The following is a 16,883-nucleotide window of genomic DNA, read 5'->3' as shown; positions in this document are numbered from 1 at the left end:
GCGCACGCGTGCCTGCGCACACGTTACTTTTAGTGAAAATTTTAAACTGCGCGTATTTATGGTTGCACACACACAACCCATAGTTGACCCCCAGTTCAAGTCTAAATAGAACTCTTGCTGAAGGGAGAAAAGCAGGCTGACACCCCAAATCCTCCCGGGTAAGTTCTCATACAGGGTTCTGACTGGAGGCACTGTGTTATATGAAAATTTCGTGGCTTGGCAATCAATAGAGATGTAACTAGCAGGTTTGGGCCTGTGACCCTGCAAGTTAACTGTCTCAACCTCAGTTTCCCCATCTGTAAAATGGGAGTAACAGTAGCAACCTCTTAGTGTTAAATAGCAAAGGGAAAGCATCTGTCACGGAGGAGGAATTTAATAAAAACCTTTGGTGGGTTTGGACCTCTTTCGATAGATCTTCAGGACAGGGTCTGTAACTTCTAAACTGGGATTCTGCCCAGCATCTAGCGCATAGTGGGTTGCTTTATGAATGAATTAGTTAAGCATAAAACTTAATTTTGAAATAAACTAGACATTTATTCTTTTTTTTTTTTTTTTTTTTTTTGCGGTACGCGGGCCTCTCACTGTTGTGGCCTCTCCCGTTGTGGCGCACAGGCTCCGGATGAGCAGGCTCGGCGGCCATGGCTCACGGGCCCAGCCGCTCCACAGCATGTGGGATCTTCCCGGACCGGGGCACGAACCCGCGTCCCCTGCATCGGCAGGCGGACTCTCAACCACTGCGCCACCAGGGAAGCCCCGGCATTTATTCTTATGTTGCTCTCTCTTGCTGAAGTCCATTAGCAGCAGAACTGGAATGTTCTCCTTCCCCGCCAAACCCTAGTATTTTTTTTTATTTTTATTTTTTTTACAAACTTGAGGTTCTTACCTCCCCAGGAATCCTTCTCTGACCACCCTGACCAGTTTATATCCCTCTGACAGCACTGGATACTTCTCCTTCAGAGCCACACCACAGTGGTGTCTCTCTGGCGCTCTGCTCTCTCTCTCTCTCTCAATTCATACATCTTTGATTAATGTCTATTCTCCCCAACGAGGCTGTAAACCTATATGAGGGCACACACCATGGCTGCTCTTATCTGTCAATTTTATCTACAGTACTTAGCACAGAGTTTGGCACATAGAAAGCGCTGAATGAATATTTGAATGAATGAACAAATGCTCCCTTTCCACTTCTTACCAAGAGCTCTCCCCTTGCAGATTTTTTCATTGAGGCTGAGTGTCATAAATATGCCAGAGCCAGAGCCCTGTATGTTCCCTACTCCTGCGCGGGAACAGAAACAAGCAATGGCTGAGAGGTAACATCCCAGGGCTATGGGTGGGACTGGCTCTCAATCGGCTCTGACTGGGATGAAAAGAAATGCAAGGCGGAGGAGGCTGGGTCAGAAACAGTCTCCACGCCGCGGTCCTTTTCTTGCTGCTGGCAACGTGCCGCTTGTGCCTGGTGTGTCTTAGTTTCCAGGCTGACGGTTGAGCCCCCAAACTCTGCAGACTTCATCTCCTGTGGGTTGCTATTCACACCAGCTCTGGCCCTCCTCCATTGCTTCACCCTGTAACAACTGTGACTTGACGGCCTGGCTCCTGACCCCATCACTTCCCTGACACCCCACGCCTCCTCTGTGCTGTGTTCCCTAGTCCTGGCTCTGGTCCCGGTCCCCTCAACCTGCTTCCACCCACGGCACAGCATGACGGAATGCCTCGCTCAACAATATTTGCCTTTGGAAACATAACCCGCAGGCAAGATATGCCTGGATTTAAATATCCAAACCGTATTTCTCTGCTGCGGGGATTGAGGAATTCTGTTCTCCAGGGTTTCTCCAGACCCTAGCCAGGGTGTAAACAGCAACTTCTGTGGTTTTGTCAGAGACTGTGGATGGCCTTGGTTTTATTCTTTAGCTAGTCCCCCACTTGAGGTTGGCCGACTGCCCTGTGTCCTGTATCCTTTTCCTCTAAACTCAAGCATGGAGATATTGGGAAGAGAGATTGCTAAATAAAGACCAGCAGTGGTATTTACTTAGAACAGATGGTGACAGAACCCCAAGCTTTCTCTCCCTGAGCGTTACTCCAGCAGAATTTTCTAGGTCTGATACAGCTGAGAAAGGATGAATTCAGCCACATTTGCTCTCTGGGCCTGTCTACGAAGAGCGTGTTAAAAACTCATTATTCATTTTTAAAAATAGAGACCTTTGCCATGAATTCCCCTGCACTGCTCGTAGTGTGTGCAACAGCATCGTGTTGGAGAGGAACCAGACTAGGTGTCTGGCTATCTGCATTCTGTTTCCAGTTGGAAACATTCCTTCATCTCTCTGGTCTCACTTTCCTCATAGGTGTAGCTGCCTCTAGGTTTCGTATTCCTCGTTTTACTATGTGCCTAATACTATGCCTGGAGCTAAAAATAACACAGACAACAGTTTATCTAGGGCTTATGTGTGCCAGATACTCTTCTAAGCATTTTGAGGTATTCAACTATTTACCATACAAATGAATAACTATGAAAGAGAAAGATGAATTCAAGTCCTTTCGAGAAACTTTATTTTTTAAAGACGTTTCCCCTCATATTGCTAAGTTAGTAACCCTCTCTTGGACCTGTCTTTCCTACTGCTCCCGCCACTTAATAATACAGTGATCTAAGCAATTATACCCCAATAAAGATGTTAAAATAATAATAATAATAATACAGTGATCCGCTTGAGTCCTTGGTATCACTACATGGTGGGGTCCATGTTCTTATTCACTTTAGTTTTCCCAGCACCTGGCATAAATCCTAACAGATAAAACATATTCAGTAACTGTAAGACAGTTACATAGCCCAAGCCCACTAAAACATCAGCTCCATGAGGGTAGCAAGGCAATGACTTTGCCTCTTGTGTTCTTCTATACCCCCTGTGCTTAGAATTGAGCCTGGCAGAGGTAGATACTCAGCAGCTCTATGAATGAATGAATGAATGAGTAAACAAACTAAGGTACAAGCATTAAAGAACCTACTGACAAAGCCAAGTTTACTCTGTTTAAGGGCTCAAAACTCCTTGAGGATCTATGGAACAACAGCAAAACCTGAGGCAAGGTAGGCCGTGGTTTTCCACACCCGGTAGCACGGGGAGCAGGGAGGCGCCCTGACACTGTGCAGTGTGGCAGTCTGTGTTTAGTGAGATGGCTTGTTCATCCTCCTTAAGTAGAGTGATGATGAAGGGGAACTGGATCTCAAGCTGCTGCAAGGAGTAAAACTTGATATTTCTTCTTGAATAAATGAGTCTCGTTCAGAGCTCGGATTCCTTTGACTATTAGAATGGCCGTGATCAGTCACTTCAGATGAGGCCCACATGCGTGTTTATCTGGTGGGTTTGAGAGGGAACCTGGGAAAGGTCGGCCACTGCCACCATGCACGTGGTATCTCTGCCAGGCGTTCTGAATTGTGGCAATTGCTACCGCTCCAAGCTCCTCCCATCCTGGCCGCCTCTTGTTTTTTTTTTTTTTTTTTTTTTTTTTTTCTGGCCGCCTCTTTTCAATTTGCATCCTTTTATCGTTCTCATTTCACGTTTGTTTGCTTGGTTTGAATGCTAGGGACTGAAAACAAGCATCAAATGGTATTTGAGATCTGCACAGCTCAGTCTTCTCCACCTGGCACTGACTTTCCTGATAGGATTCCTGGGGGGAAATTCAGGGGAGAGAGACTTCCAGGTTCAGGAGACTGATGAAACCACAGATACCAGGACTTGCTGATGATGGTCCAAGCCACTGGAGCCTCTGGTTTTGTAACAGAAAGAAAAACAAATCAAAAACAAAAATTCCTGAAGCCTCGTTGCATATATGGAGTCTAGATTGCTGTGTCTTGAGCTACTTTGTCAACTTTGGGAAATTTGTTTTCGACTGAGATATCACCTTGAAATGAAGACATCGAGAGAGTCTTAGATGGGGGGGTTAACACACAGGTCTCGCCCTCAGCCATGACCTTCCTAGTGATCTCAAAAAACCCACCTCAGGGCTTCCCTGGTGGCGCAGTGGTCGGGAGTCCGCCTGTCGATGCAGGGGACACGGGTTCGTGTCCCGGTCCGGGAGGATCCCGCATGCTGCGGAGCGGCTGGGACCGTGAGCCATGGCCGCTGGGCCTGAGCGTCCGGAGCCTGTGCTCCGCAGCGGGAGAGGCCACAGCAGTGAGAGGCCCGCGTATAGCAAAAAAAAAAAAAACCCACCTCACTTGGCTCTTCAGAATGAACAGTAATGTATCCTATTTTGTATAGTACTGAGATTTAGCCATGTGAGGACCAACTGGCTATGGCAGGAGAGGGAAAGTGAGACAGGTTAGAAACGAGAGATCCCTGACGAATGTCTCCATCTCCTTCAGGTCTCAGTACAGATGCCTGTTCCATAGAAGGCGAGGATAAAATGAATAATGGTCATAATGGCAGCCATCACTAATTTTTAAATTTTCATTATTCTTTGGGCCACGCCCTGTGCTTAGCGCTGTATACTCATTCTATCACTTAATCCTTGTATAATAACACCAGCATGAGGTGAGTACTCGTCTCATCTCCAGAATGTCAGTAAAGAGATGGGGTTTAAGAGAGTTTCAAAACTTGACTCCCCAAACTAGGTCCAGTTCCACTAGTATACTCTGTACTTCTCTTCTCCTTCATATCAATTGTCACAGCTCATAACTACAGGGGTCCCTCCCTACCCATGGGGGATACATTCCAAGACCCCCAGTGGCTGCCTGAAACTGTAGAAAGCGCCGAACCCTGAGGCAAGGTAGCTCTGATAAAGTTTAATTTACAAAGTAGACACAGTGAGAGATTAACAACAATAATAAAATGAAACAATTATTACAATGTACCGTACAAAAAACTTATGTGAATGTGGTCTCTCTCTCAAAATATCTTATTGTACAAATTTAATGCCTTTTCCATCTTAACTCAATATATATCACACACCGTGGCTGGAATTTTGTAATCTGAGGTGCAACAGCAAAACTAGCATGAAGTTCTTTTTCCTTCTTTAAAATTTCATCGATAGGAGAATCTTTCTTACTGTAGACCTTAACGTCTTCAGCATATCACTTTTTTTCATTTCTTAAATCAGGAACTTTTATCTTTTCACTTCAGGAAGCACTTACGGCTTCTCTTCAGCATGTCCAAATTGCCAGCATCACTACTCTTGCGCTTTGGAGCCACTATTTAGGAAAATAAGGGTGACTTCGACACAAGCAGTGAGATACCAGGACAGTCGATCTGAGAACGGAATCAGCTACTAAGTGACTAAAGGGCAGGCTGCACTGGACAAAGGGACGATTCACATCCAGCGCAGGACGGAGCAGGGTGACTCGAGATTTCATCACTACACTTAGAATGGCACGAGATTTAAACCTTACAAATTGTTTATTTCTGGAATTCTATTTAATATTTTTGGGCCACAGTTGACCACGAGTAACTGAAACCATGGAAAGTGAAACCACAGATAAGGGGGGACAACTATATATTTGTGGGACTTTTTGTAATGCCTGCCTTCCCGTTAGATTATAAGCTCCACTAGGGTACAGGCTGTAACTGTTCACTGTTGTTTGCAAAGTAGAACGCCCAGCCCATCGTTAGGACTCCTTAAATAATGACTGAATGAGTGGACTAGATTTACTCCCTGGCACTGCCACAGGGAGGACAGGTCCATTGCAGAAGGTGTGCATCTGAGTTCATGAGGACATGCAACAGTTTCCAGTCCAGGCCATCAGTCAACGCTGGGCTCTTCCTTATGGGGTGCAAGGGTATCAACAGTAAAAACAGCTCCAGAAACAGGTGAGCCTCTGAAGCACAGACACACATCATCCACAAAATGACAGGCAAGAGATGGGGTCCCAGTTCCAAGACTAATCCGAAGAATAAGATTTCAATCCCTAGAATAGTCTATTAGAAAAAACGTTAGGCTTTGGAGTCAGAAAAGATCTAGAGTTGAACCTTAGCTTGGCAATTTACAGCCGTGTGGTGCTGTGTGTCTTGGGTGGAATCCTTTTTTAACATCTTAAAAAGACCTGAAATATGAGAATAAATCTCATCTGGGAAAGCTGTTGACATACCTGATAATCACCATTGACTCAGCACTCACTCATATAAGTTAGATGTAGGTCAACACTATACCCATATTACCTCACTTACATCTTACAATTACTCTACGGCATGAGTGCTATTATCTTCATTCTACAGAGGAGGACACAGGATGTCAAATGATCCTGGCTGTGGGGAGAGACAGGCAAAAGGGGTGTAAGCAGCTCTTTGCAGGAAACCGCCCTCGGCAGGAAGCCCCTTTTCTTGTCACTTTAGCAAAGCTATATTGTAACTAACTTTTAAACCTGGCACCCCCATGCTCTAGTCATCTCCGGCCCAAGCACACCCCTCCAATCTTTTAATCACACAATATCTTGCCAAACTTGTCAGTTCTTTCCATAGATCAAAGAAGTAGAAATGAAGAATAAGTCATTGACAGGTGACCAGATCTCTTCCCTAGCTTCCCCTTCGGTAATCTCCCAAACAAACTGTGTGACCAAACTGTGTGAACAAGATAACATCTAGAGGAAGATCACGTAGAGTTGACGAGCCTGCACGCAGCTGAGGGATGGAGACAGCTCTGACCCCCTATCTCAACGATTTACTGAGATTACTTCCCTTCTTCCCTTTAAAACTTTAATGGCGGAGCAGAATTTTCAGAGGTGGTTTCTGGAAGACGCTGAGTCCACCATCTCCCTAGATTGACAACGTTCCAGCAATTGCCCAGCAAACCCAGGCAATCTCCCCTCCAACTCCCTACCTCCCTCCTGGCCTCTCTCTCAGCCCAGCCTCCACATTGAGCATGCCTAGAACCCAGATGCTTCCACTTGTAATGAATCATTATCAGCGGGTCAAGATGATGAGTACAGTGAACTGGACTGGGCTGGGGCAAGAGACAGGAAAGAACTTGAGCCCCTTGAACGTGATGGAGCCCACAGAATTTCCCTCTATGTTCCAAACGTGGCAGACCCTTCTGGGCCTCAGACTTCTCCACATGAATGCCCCCAAAGAAGAATATTCGCTTATTTATTTATTTAAATTTATTTATTTTTGGCTGCTTTGGGTCTTCGTTGCTGCGCGCAGGCTTTCTCTAGTTGTGGTGAGCAGGGGCTACTCTTCCTTGCAGTGCGTGGGCTTCTCATTGTCGTGGCTTCTCTTGTTGCAGAGCACGGGCTCTAGGCGTGCGGGCTTCAGTAGTTGTGCCGCATGGACTCAGTAGTTGTGGCACATGGGCTTAGTTGCTCCGCGGCATGTGGGATCTTCCCGGACCAGGGATCGAACCCATGTCCCCTGCATTGGCAGGTGGATTCTTAACCACTGCGCCACCAGGGAAGTCCTGAATTTTTGCTTATTTATTGAACACTTAGAGTCTGCCAAGCAACTCACAGGCACTATGGCCAATCTTCACAATAACCCTGGAGCAGCATTTGTTTTATTATCCCTAATTTCTAGGTAAGAAAATGGACATAAAGAGGGAAAGTGACTTGCTTATGCTCACGCAGCTGGCAACTGAGTCACAATTTTAACCCATTTCATTCTGACTTCAAAGCCTGTTGCTTTCCTCATGAACTGTCTTCCTTAAGAACTCCTATTCACCCATCAAAACCCAATGTTACAGTGTTATTTCCTACGAGAAGCCCTCCCTCCTTATCTCTGTTCAACTCACCCAGGCAGGGTTAGTCATATTAAAAAAAAAAAAAAAAGGCAACTTTCTGATTCTGATTCAAGGCAACTTTCCTTTCTATTGACATTTGTGAGTATTGATTTTATAAGTGGCGAGCAGCGGGACCCAATTTGGTAACAGGGGAAGACTCTGGGTGGGTGCAGATTGTGGAGATCAGACTGGGAACGAGATGAAGTGTGTGCCCCCCTTGCCTCCTTTCACCTATAGACCTCGTCATGATTTCCTCAGTAAGAAGAGGGCCTTACAATCCTCCTCCACCCGGTGGGCCAGGCTGTCAGGACCATTTTGGGAATTAACATGCGAGATGAAATGTGATTACCTTCCTAATTCTAGATGATCTTTAGGTTTGCTTCTGATACGTTGATGCTATGAATACAAGTTCAATTTCTCCTCTCTATCATGGCTTAAAGAAAATCAAAGAATAGTAGAGGGAACGATAGCAAGCTTCTGGGGGCAGAGCTTATCTGAGTCAGTTAGAAAGTTGCCCGAGCAACCTTCTTGTAGACCTTGTATATTACCTTCTTTATGGGTGCTCCTTGACTTCCCTCATACACACAGGGACCATCTACCTCTCCTTCTCTTCCATCAAAGCCTGAAATCAGAAAGGCTTTGTGCCCATCTAGCCTGGGGCATAAGTGACTGAGAACCACAAAGCGTGACTCACCCATAGAAAAGTTAATTGACTCAGAGCCCCAAGGTTTGAAACAAAAGGAATAGTTCTTAGCTCAGATGAAATATTAAGGATATATACTTTTAAGCAGAGAGTAGGAGATATGACGGAAACTTCCAATCCCTCTAAAATTGTATAATTTGGGGAGTTAACTACTTTACCTGTATACAAGTTCTGTTCCAGAATAACCTTGAGTTCACAACTTAATTCTGAGTCCTTGACATCTTGGTAGCAGCCTTATGATGTACACAGCTTAAGGGCTGAAATTGTTTTTTTCCATTCTTTTTCAGATTAGAACAACAACAATAAATTTCTCTATCCCTTGGGACAAAAGGAGGTCTGACTTTCATAACATGTAGTTTAGCACCTGGTAACCATTCATTTGAAAATCACAGTCTGAGAGATGTTATCACCAAGCAACTATATTTTTGTTTCATTCTGTCCCATGAAACAGGGGGACCAGCTCCTCATGCCCATATAGGGGTCTCATACTTTTCCCAGGTAATATGCACAGTCTCCATCCAGAGAGTGAAATATCTAGTCCCATGTAAGAGTCAAAATTTCAAAGCAAAATTTCTCCCCATACCCAACTTAAACACTTTATAAGCAGGAGGTGACAGACGGTGGACAGGGACACAGATCATGGATTGTTCCTAATCTCTTTCCCCACCTTGTGCTTCAGCCCTCGCTGCACTTTGCTAACTGAGATTTCTGACTCTTCAGGCTTGAGGGGGGAGGGAGGAGTGAGTGGGGAAGTTCTGGCTGCAATGATTCTGTGTGAGCTGGTGTTGCACTCTGTGGGTCTGGGAGATGTTCACAGCTGACTGTTTTCTTTGTGTGTGGCAGGGGGACGGGTGTGTTCAGAGAACTTTTATTAATGCATACCTGGCATCTACAGTTCCCATGAAGAGGGCTAATGCTCTGTTTTCCCTTGTTATTTACGGCTCCTTGTTAATCCCTGGGAACCAGGCAGTATACCTCCACCCTCTTTTGGGTGAGATCTTTTCACTTCTTCAGGAGGCCCCCTTGGAAATGTCTAAGATGACCCCATTCCAGTGTCTATCACGCATGGCCCACCTTTCCACCGGGACTGTTCAGGGGTCTTTTACTCTGAGAACCTCCTTTTGGGACCACTGATCTCCACCTCTGCCTCCTCTCCTTTGCTCTACCATTTACGGAGCCAGCCAGTGAGCTTCTCAGGAATAACCAGTCTGCTGCCATGATTCTCTAGCCACCACTCCTCCATCTGTCACACCCCAAGAAAAGCAAAGAGGAGTCTTATCTTAAAGCCCCTCTACCCAGGCTTCAGGTGAGGGACAGGCTACTGCCCACTCCTCCCCCTTGCCAGACAGGTTCACAAAACACTTACAGTCTTCTCCAAAATCCTCGCTCAGTCTCTCTATGCTCTGTTCCTCAGCCTCTCTAACTTTACAGGCTGAGGTGGGTAAATGATTTACCTGCCATCTCATTTTTGCAAATCTTACAAGTCTTACTTCAAAACATAGCACCTATTTTCTTCATGCTTCAACCAAAACTGCGATAGGAAATTTGCATGTCCTGTTAAATCTGTTACCTTCTCCATTTAACCCTCAGGATCATTTTTCAATACTGTTGCTTCATTTAGGTTTGTTTTTGGAAGGCATATCTAAACTTGATATTTGTAAAGATGTGCGATTTTCTCAGAGCATTTTAATATCCACGCTTCACTTGATCTCTCCCCTCACATGATTGGCAGAATTCTCTGAGGTGGGCCTCTTCATTTGCTTAGGACTCGCATTTAGGGAGTGGTACATTCAAGGTAAAATCCAGGCCTCCTCAAGCTTTCTACCAATGTCGACAATAATAATATTTGAAAAAAAAAACCCAGTAATAATGGTGAATGCTTATTGCACATAGACACCGCTTTGAAGTGTAATAGATACAGTAACCCAACCATTTATTGATACATAGATAATAGTATGATGCCCATTTTACAGATGAGGAAACCACCGCACAGAAAGCTTAAGTAACTTACTCACGGTCACATAGTTAGTTAAGTGGCAGAGCAGTTGGTTTCAGAGCCTACATCCTTGACCCTTAGGAAAAGAGTGTTTTTGTCTTCTCATTGACCACTTGACATTCGGAGCACTTTGATATACAGTATCTAATTTGATATCTCTATGTGATAATAGGGGACAAGGATGGCTTTCTTTCTTGAGAGGTAGGAAATGCAAGACAAGTAGGTGGAGGAGGACACAGATGTGAGGTCACAGTGCTAACAGGGGACAGAGCCCAAGTGTACTCAGTCTCTCAACCCTCCGTCCAGTTTCCCCACCATATTACATGGCCTGATGTGACCTTCTGTAGCCGGTATTCCTGAAAGGAAATGAAACGTACTGCAATGGACTTTTCCAATGATCTAGCCCAGTACTTTTCAAGTTAATGGAGAGTTCCTCGAGGGGCACAGAGGAGCATGGAGTAAGAAAGCATTGAACGGGAGGGAAGGCCCTGCTCCAAACTTAACTAGAGAGTCTACTTCTACGTCTTCCATATCAGTTTCCACTTAGATTTTGTTTGAATAAAGAGCTATGCTGCCTTTGTTGTACATACACAACCAATGCAGTCCAACTCCCAACTTGACAGGTGGGGGAATTGAGGCCCAGAGGAAAGTAACTGAAGTCACACAATGAGTTAATACAGACCGTGGAAACCAGTCAGCACCCCAGTTCTCTAGCCCAGCACTTTGTCACCCGCTCCCAGTCCCTGAGGGTCCTCTGTTGGATCAACGTAATATATCCTGGAATCAGGCTGGGAGCTGACATACAGACAGCACGGCTTGTGCCAATGCCCTGGCAGTAAAACAAAGTGATTATGTTTCAATTAATGACATGTGCATATGTATGCCAGAAACACCCTGCCATGCATATGCATAATTATTAATTATGCAACATGCTTTCTTACACTGATATTTTCATAGCTTTTTATAGCATTAATTACTTCATTAAATGGGAGGAAAATGTAAGGGCTGGCATAAACAGGCTTTACTGTAGGTAATCAAGTGCTAAGTGGTGTGGGGCTGTCTATGTGTCAACGAAACAACTTCTTTCAACCCTGTGTCTCTGACAGTTGTCACATCCTTGATTTCTACTATGATTCCGGAGTCTGCTATGGTGTCAGGTGCTCAGAAGCCCTGGGTAATTGACGTTCTGTCCTACCACCTAGATGTGCAGAATTATTAAGAGTGGAGTTCGGAGCACTGAGTTATAACCACACCTTGGTTCCAGCTAGCTGTGTGACTCTCAGTAATTCAATTCCTTCTCTAGTTTTAATTTTTCTTTGCCTCAACCATTATGGAGCAAACATCCTGGCAAAGAAATGAAAGAAGACAAAGAACTGTTGGAAAGGTTGGATGAGGGTCAGAAGTGAGGAGGAAAGAGAATCTTAAGACTAAGGCCAATAGTGATCTGCCCACCTCTTCACACACCTCTTTCATTGCTCACCTCACACACCCCCACCCCCTATGGCTGAACTTCTCTCACTCTGTGCCCTCTGCCTGGACCCCGCTCCCACCGCTGTACCTTTAATTGGTCTTATTCCTAATAGACCTTCAGATCTCTCGTGAGCCCCAAGGTGAGATCCCCCTGGTATATACCTCCATCACTGCTTCTCCTCTTATGAAAACAGATGTGCCTCTCTTGGTAGACTTGGTAGACCAAACCAAGTCTTGCCTCTCTGTGATGGCAAGGACCATGTCTGTCCAGTTCTCGGCTGTATCCCCAGGGCTGAAGTGCTTGAATACTTATCAATGGACGGGTTTCTAAAAAGAGCACATGCTATATGATTCTGTTTATATGAAATTCTAAAAAATGCAAATTAACCTATAGTGACAGAAAGCAGATCTGTGGTTGTCAGGGAACGTGGGACGAGGGGAAGAGAGAGGAATTGCAAAGGGGCACCAGGAACCTTTAAGGAGTAATGGATGTATTCATTGTCTTGATTGTGTGATGGTTGAACCGCTGTATACAGGTACCAAAATCATCAAATTATACATTTTAAACATGTACCTTTTATTCTCTATCAACTATAACTCAATAAGGTATAAAAATGCATAAACAAAATAAAAATGCCATTATAGGAAAAGAAAAGAAAGGTTTGGTTAAAACACTGAATGTTGCAGAAAGCTAAAAAAGGTCAAAGGGAAAAATGGTCATTAGACTGGCAGCTTTTGAGATACTCTAGGGACCTCAGTTAATCAGTGGATGGAAACCCAGTGGTGGTGAAAGGCTTTCCAGTTGGCTATTTTTCTACCTAATCACTTCCACACGACAGGGCATCCTTCCTCCAGCCCTGGTGGCTCCCTACATCAGTGTATTAATCTGATAAGGACATTCTGCTTGCACAGAAGAGAAATCAGCCTGTGTTAGCTTAGGCAAAAAGAGGGAAATCATTAAAAAGGTACAGGAATGCCTGAGAAAACCGGAGGCCAGGAATGCCACCCCTAGACCTCAGAAAAAGCCTAGAACAAAGATCTGAAATGTTTTCAGGAACCCAGGCACAGCTTGGTCTCTAGTCCTTGCTCCTCTTGGCACCTCTACTTCATCCTCTGTCTCTGAAAATTTGATCTGGGGACTCCTTAGTTGACTCAAAAAGCACAAGGACGCCCCGTGAGTCCCAGCTGGCCGCAGCCCACCAGCACAGATGAGCTGTCATCTATAAATCACAATTCTAACGTTCTGGAAGAGACAATGTGATTGGTCCAGCTGAAATTTAGGGTCCACCCTGCCTGCCCAACGTTGGCTGGTAGGGAAGTCATTTAGATGACACAGTTGCTTGAGACTAGCTTCTTGGCTAGGGGAAATTGGGAGGACATTTCTTAGAGAAAAGGAGAAGGAGTGATTTGAGCAGGCGTTCTAAAACTCTCCAATAAGTGTTGCAGTTATCAATTAGATACGCAGAGTGGGGATGAGAATCTCCCATTCACAGATAACAAACTAGAGCCCAGAATAGTTAATTTATCTTCCCAAAGCCACACAGAGCAAGGCAAAGTGCAAGGCCCCCAGACGTTTGACTCTGAGCCCCACCACCCTTACCAGAACACCAGATGGTTTTCCTATAGCAATCCTGTGCTCAAGGAAGATTCAAAATCTCATTTGAACTCAAGTGTAAATGAATGCAAATAGCTCGAGGCATTATCCTAGCATTTTGGAGAGGACAAAGTGGAGAGGAGGGGAGATGGATTTATCTTTGAGCAGGAACCAAAGACTTAAGCTGAAGAATGCTGTACTAATGGTGATATTTAAGTAATCCTTTGGTGCATATGGCTTTTCAAAGGGATACTAGTCCATTCTGAAACCCATGAACTATAAATGCACTCATTCTGAACTACCTGTTTTTTCTCTTTACCTCCAAGGTCTTAAAGGAGGCAAAGGGTGTATTTGGTAAACCTGCTATCAGACAGAGTTCTCACTCCAGACACTTCCAGCTTGATGAAATGGAATATATCAGAAATCTACCAAGAACACAATTTTTAAAAAATTTTAGTACTGGTTTCAGGTGAAGCCTTCAGATCAAAGAAGTACAAATAGTTCGGATGCTTGAGAAATAACCAACCACTTCTCATGTGCTCGCCTCAGATGACCCAAACCTGCATACAACTTACACTGATGCCACAGTGATACAGGGACCAGGAAACCAAGAATGGATCCTGGAGTGGAGGCAAGGTGAACAGCTTCTCCCAATCTGGACACCAAGAACCAGATGTGCCCATTTTGCCCATTGGGTCAGCATATCCTTGGGCTTATTTGGTGCATAGCTCAGTCCTACAAGCCTGTTGGTAGGCAACTGCATGTGAGATGAATCAGATATGGTTTTTGCTCTCAGAACTTTAATAACCAAATGGAAGAAACAGGCATGGGTGCAAATACGAAGTGCAGAGAAATGTATTCTCCTAAGAGGGATGGGTGCACTTGAAGATTTCAGATCTTTCATGCCTCAAATTGAATTCTCTCTTCTACTCCTACCTAGAATCGCCTTCCTTTATCAGCAATGGCACTACTGTCCCTTTAGTTGTTCAGATAACTGGAATTATCCTTGAATCTTCCCTCTCCTTCCCTCTCCTTTACTTCTTCTATCAACTGTAATCACCTGTTAAATTGAATTTTGCTTTCAAAATATACTTTGTAGCTGTCCACTTCTATTCAACCCCTTCCAAGCCATCCTTTCAAGCTGCCACCTTCTCTTATCTGCCAATTACAGAGGTTTCCTTATATTTCTAACCATATTCACATTTACTCCTTTCAAATCCATTCTGAACTCTACTGCCCAAGTGATCTTAAAAATGAAAATGAAGGAATATTACTAAGACTTTAGATTGTTTCCTATTATCTTTAGAATCAAGATCCAAAGTCTTTAGACTGTAAAGTCTCCGGGGACTGGCCCTGGCCCACACTTACCTCTACGGCCTCACCTCCAGCCACTCACTTCCTGTGTCTCCCTACTCAGCCATCAGATCACCTTCAGTGTCCTGAGCAGGACGTAGTCTCTCTCACATAAGGACACTTGAACAAGCTGCTTTCAACGACTACAGTATGGCGCCTCGACATCTGCTGCTCATTTCCTGGGTGAATCCAGGTTGGGTTTCCTGATATATATGGTTCCTTCAGAACACTCACTCCAGATGTAAATTAATTATTTAACATCCTTTTCCACTAAACTGTTAATCCCAGGAAGACAGAGGGTGTCTGTTTCATAGACTGCTGCATTCAACTTTTAGTATGGTATCTGACACTCAATACAGATGTGTTGAATGGAGCCCAGGAACTCAAATGGAGAGTCAGAAAAGTGAGAATAAGGCCTAATTGTGGAGGGCTCCAAAAGTCCAGCCAGAGCAAGAAAACGTGTGCCCCCAAAGTCTCCTCTGTACCCCTTCTGCAGCTGCTCTCTGTTTCATTGCCCCTGGTGTGACACCTCTTCTCTTCCACCCTGTCCCTCACCCCTGCCATCTTGAGGGCAAGGAAGGGGTTTTTTTCATCTCTGTGTCCTCAACCATTGGCACAGGGACAGCTACAGAGTGATGCAAATATCATCCAGCCTCGGCTAGGCTGTGCTACATTGGAAAACAACACCCTCATCTCAACAATTTCTTGCTCGCCCGAAGTCCACTGCAAGTGTAGCTGGGTCTCCAAGGCAGCGGCTCTCCAAGTCACGGTCAGGTATCTGAGACAACTATTCCTGTGTCAACTCATGTTACCAAGCTCAACATGGCAGGGGACAAGTAAGACTGACAGATCAAACTCTGGCAAATAAATACTCCCTTCTAGTGACCTGTGTGACACCTGCCCACTCACTCCTCACTAGCCAAAGCAATTCACATGGCCATGCCTAACATCAAGAAGATGAATTACATATATATATACATATATATACACACACGCATGTATATGTATATACAATGTTCTCCGTTTTTCTAAAAATAGAGGTGAAATAGGTATCAGTAAGCAGTAGTAACATCTGCCCCAGTCCTGAATAAATAAGCACTTCAATTTAAAAAATAGGGAGCAGCAAGTAGTCCTTGCAGTGTCTTAACCTCCTCTCCCCTAACGATCCAATTCCTTCCTCACCTATCCGCTCTCATGGTCATAACCTAGACCTCATCAGTTCCCATAATTTCAAATGCACCAAAATCTCAGTTCCAACTCTGTTTGCCACCTCCTAAATTCCAAGCTCATTTGCTGGACTTCCTGTCTCCAGCATTCTTTGACTCCCCCTGTTTTTGCAATCCATTGGTCCCATCAGCTTTATTTTTTATTTTTAAATTAATTAATTAATTTATTTTTGGCTGTGTTTGGTCTTCGTTGTGTTGCGCGGGGCTCTCATTGCGGTGGCTTCTCTTGTTGCAGAGCACAGGGTCTAGGTGCGTGGCTTCAGTAGTTGCAGCACGTGGACTCAGTGGCTGTGGCTCGCGGGCTCTAGAGCGCAGGCTCAGTAGTTGTGGCGCATGGGCTTAGTTGCCCCGCGGCATGTGGGATCTTCCTGGGCCAGGGCTCGAACTCGTGTCCCCTGAATTGGCAGGCGGATTCTTAACCACTGCGCCACCAGGGAAGCCCGATCCCATCAGCTTTATACTGTCCTTAGGCCCTTGACCTATGGCCTCACTCACTTCCTTACCTTGCTATATTATATGATCATTCATTATATGCATTCTCTTTTGACAACCCTTAATTCCCTTCCCCAGGTTCTGAACTCCTAAATGCATACCCTTTCACCACACTTGCTTTCCTGAACTACAGTCACGGTAAAATATAACTCTTCATCTACTCAGGGGTAGAATGTGTAAAAGAAAGGCCCCAAAATAAACCCCAGCCACAATTACTGATTTCTCTTTAAACTTGTGATCACTAAGTAAGTTCTTAAAGCTGCCATCGTACTACATTCCCCCTGGCCGTTCTCCTTCCCACTCTCCCCAATAATCATTTCACACTCTCTCATTTCTTCTCAAACCCCCAGCACC

The sequence above is a fragment of the Aethalodelphis obliquidens genome, unplaced genomic scaffold (assembly GCF_003676395.1).
Source record: "Aethalodelphis obliquidens isolate GAN/ISIS:26980383/991018 unplaced genomic scaffold, ASM367639v1 scaffold45, whole genome shotgun sequence".
NCBI lineage: Eukaryota > Metazoa > Chordata > Mammalia > Artiodactyla > Delphinidae > Aethalodelphis > Aethalodelphis obliquidens.
Note: the sequence above shows the minus strand (reverse complement) of the source record.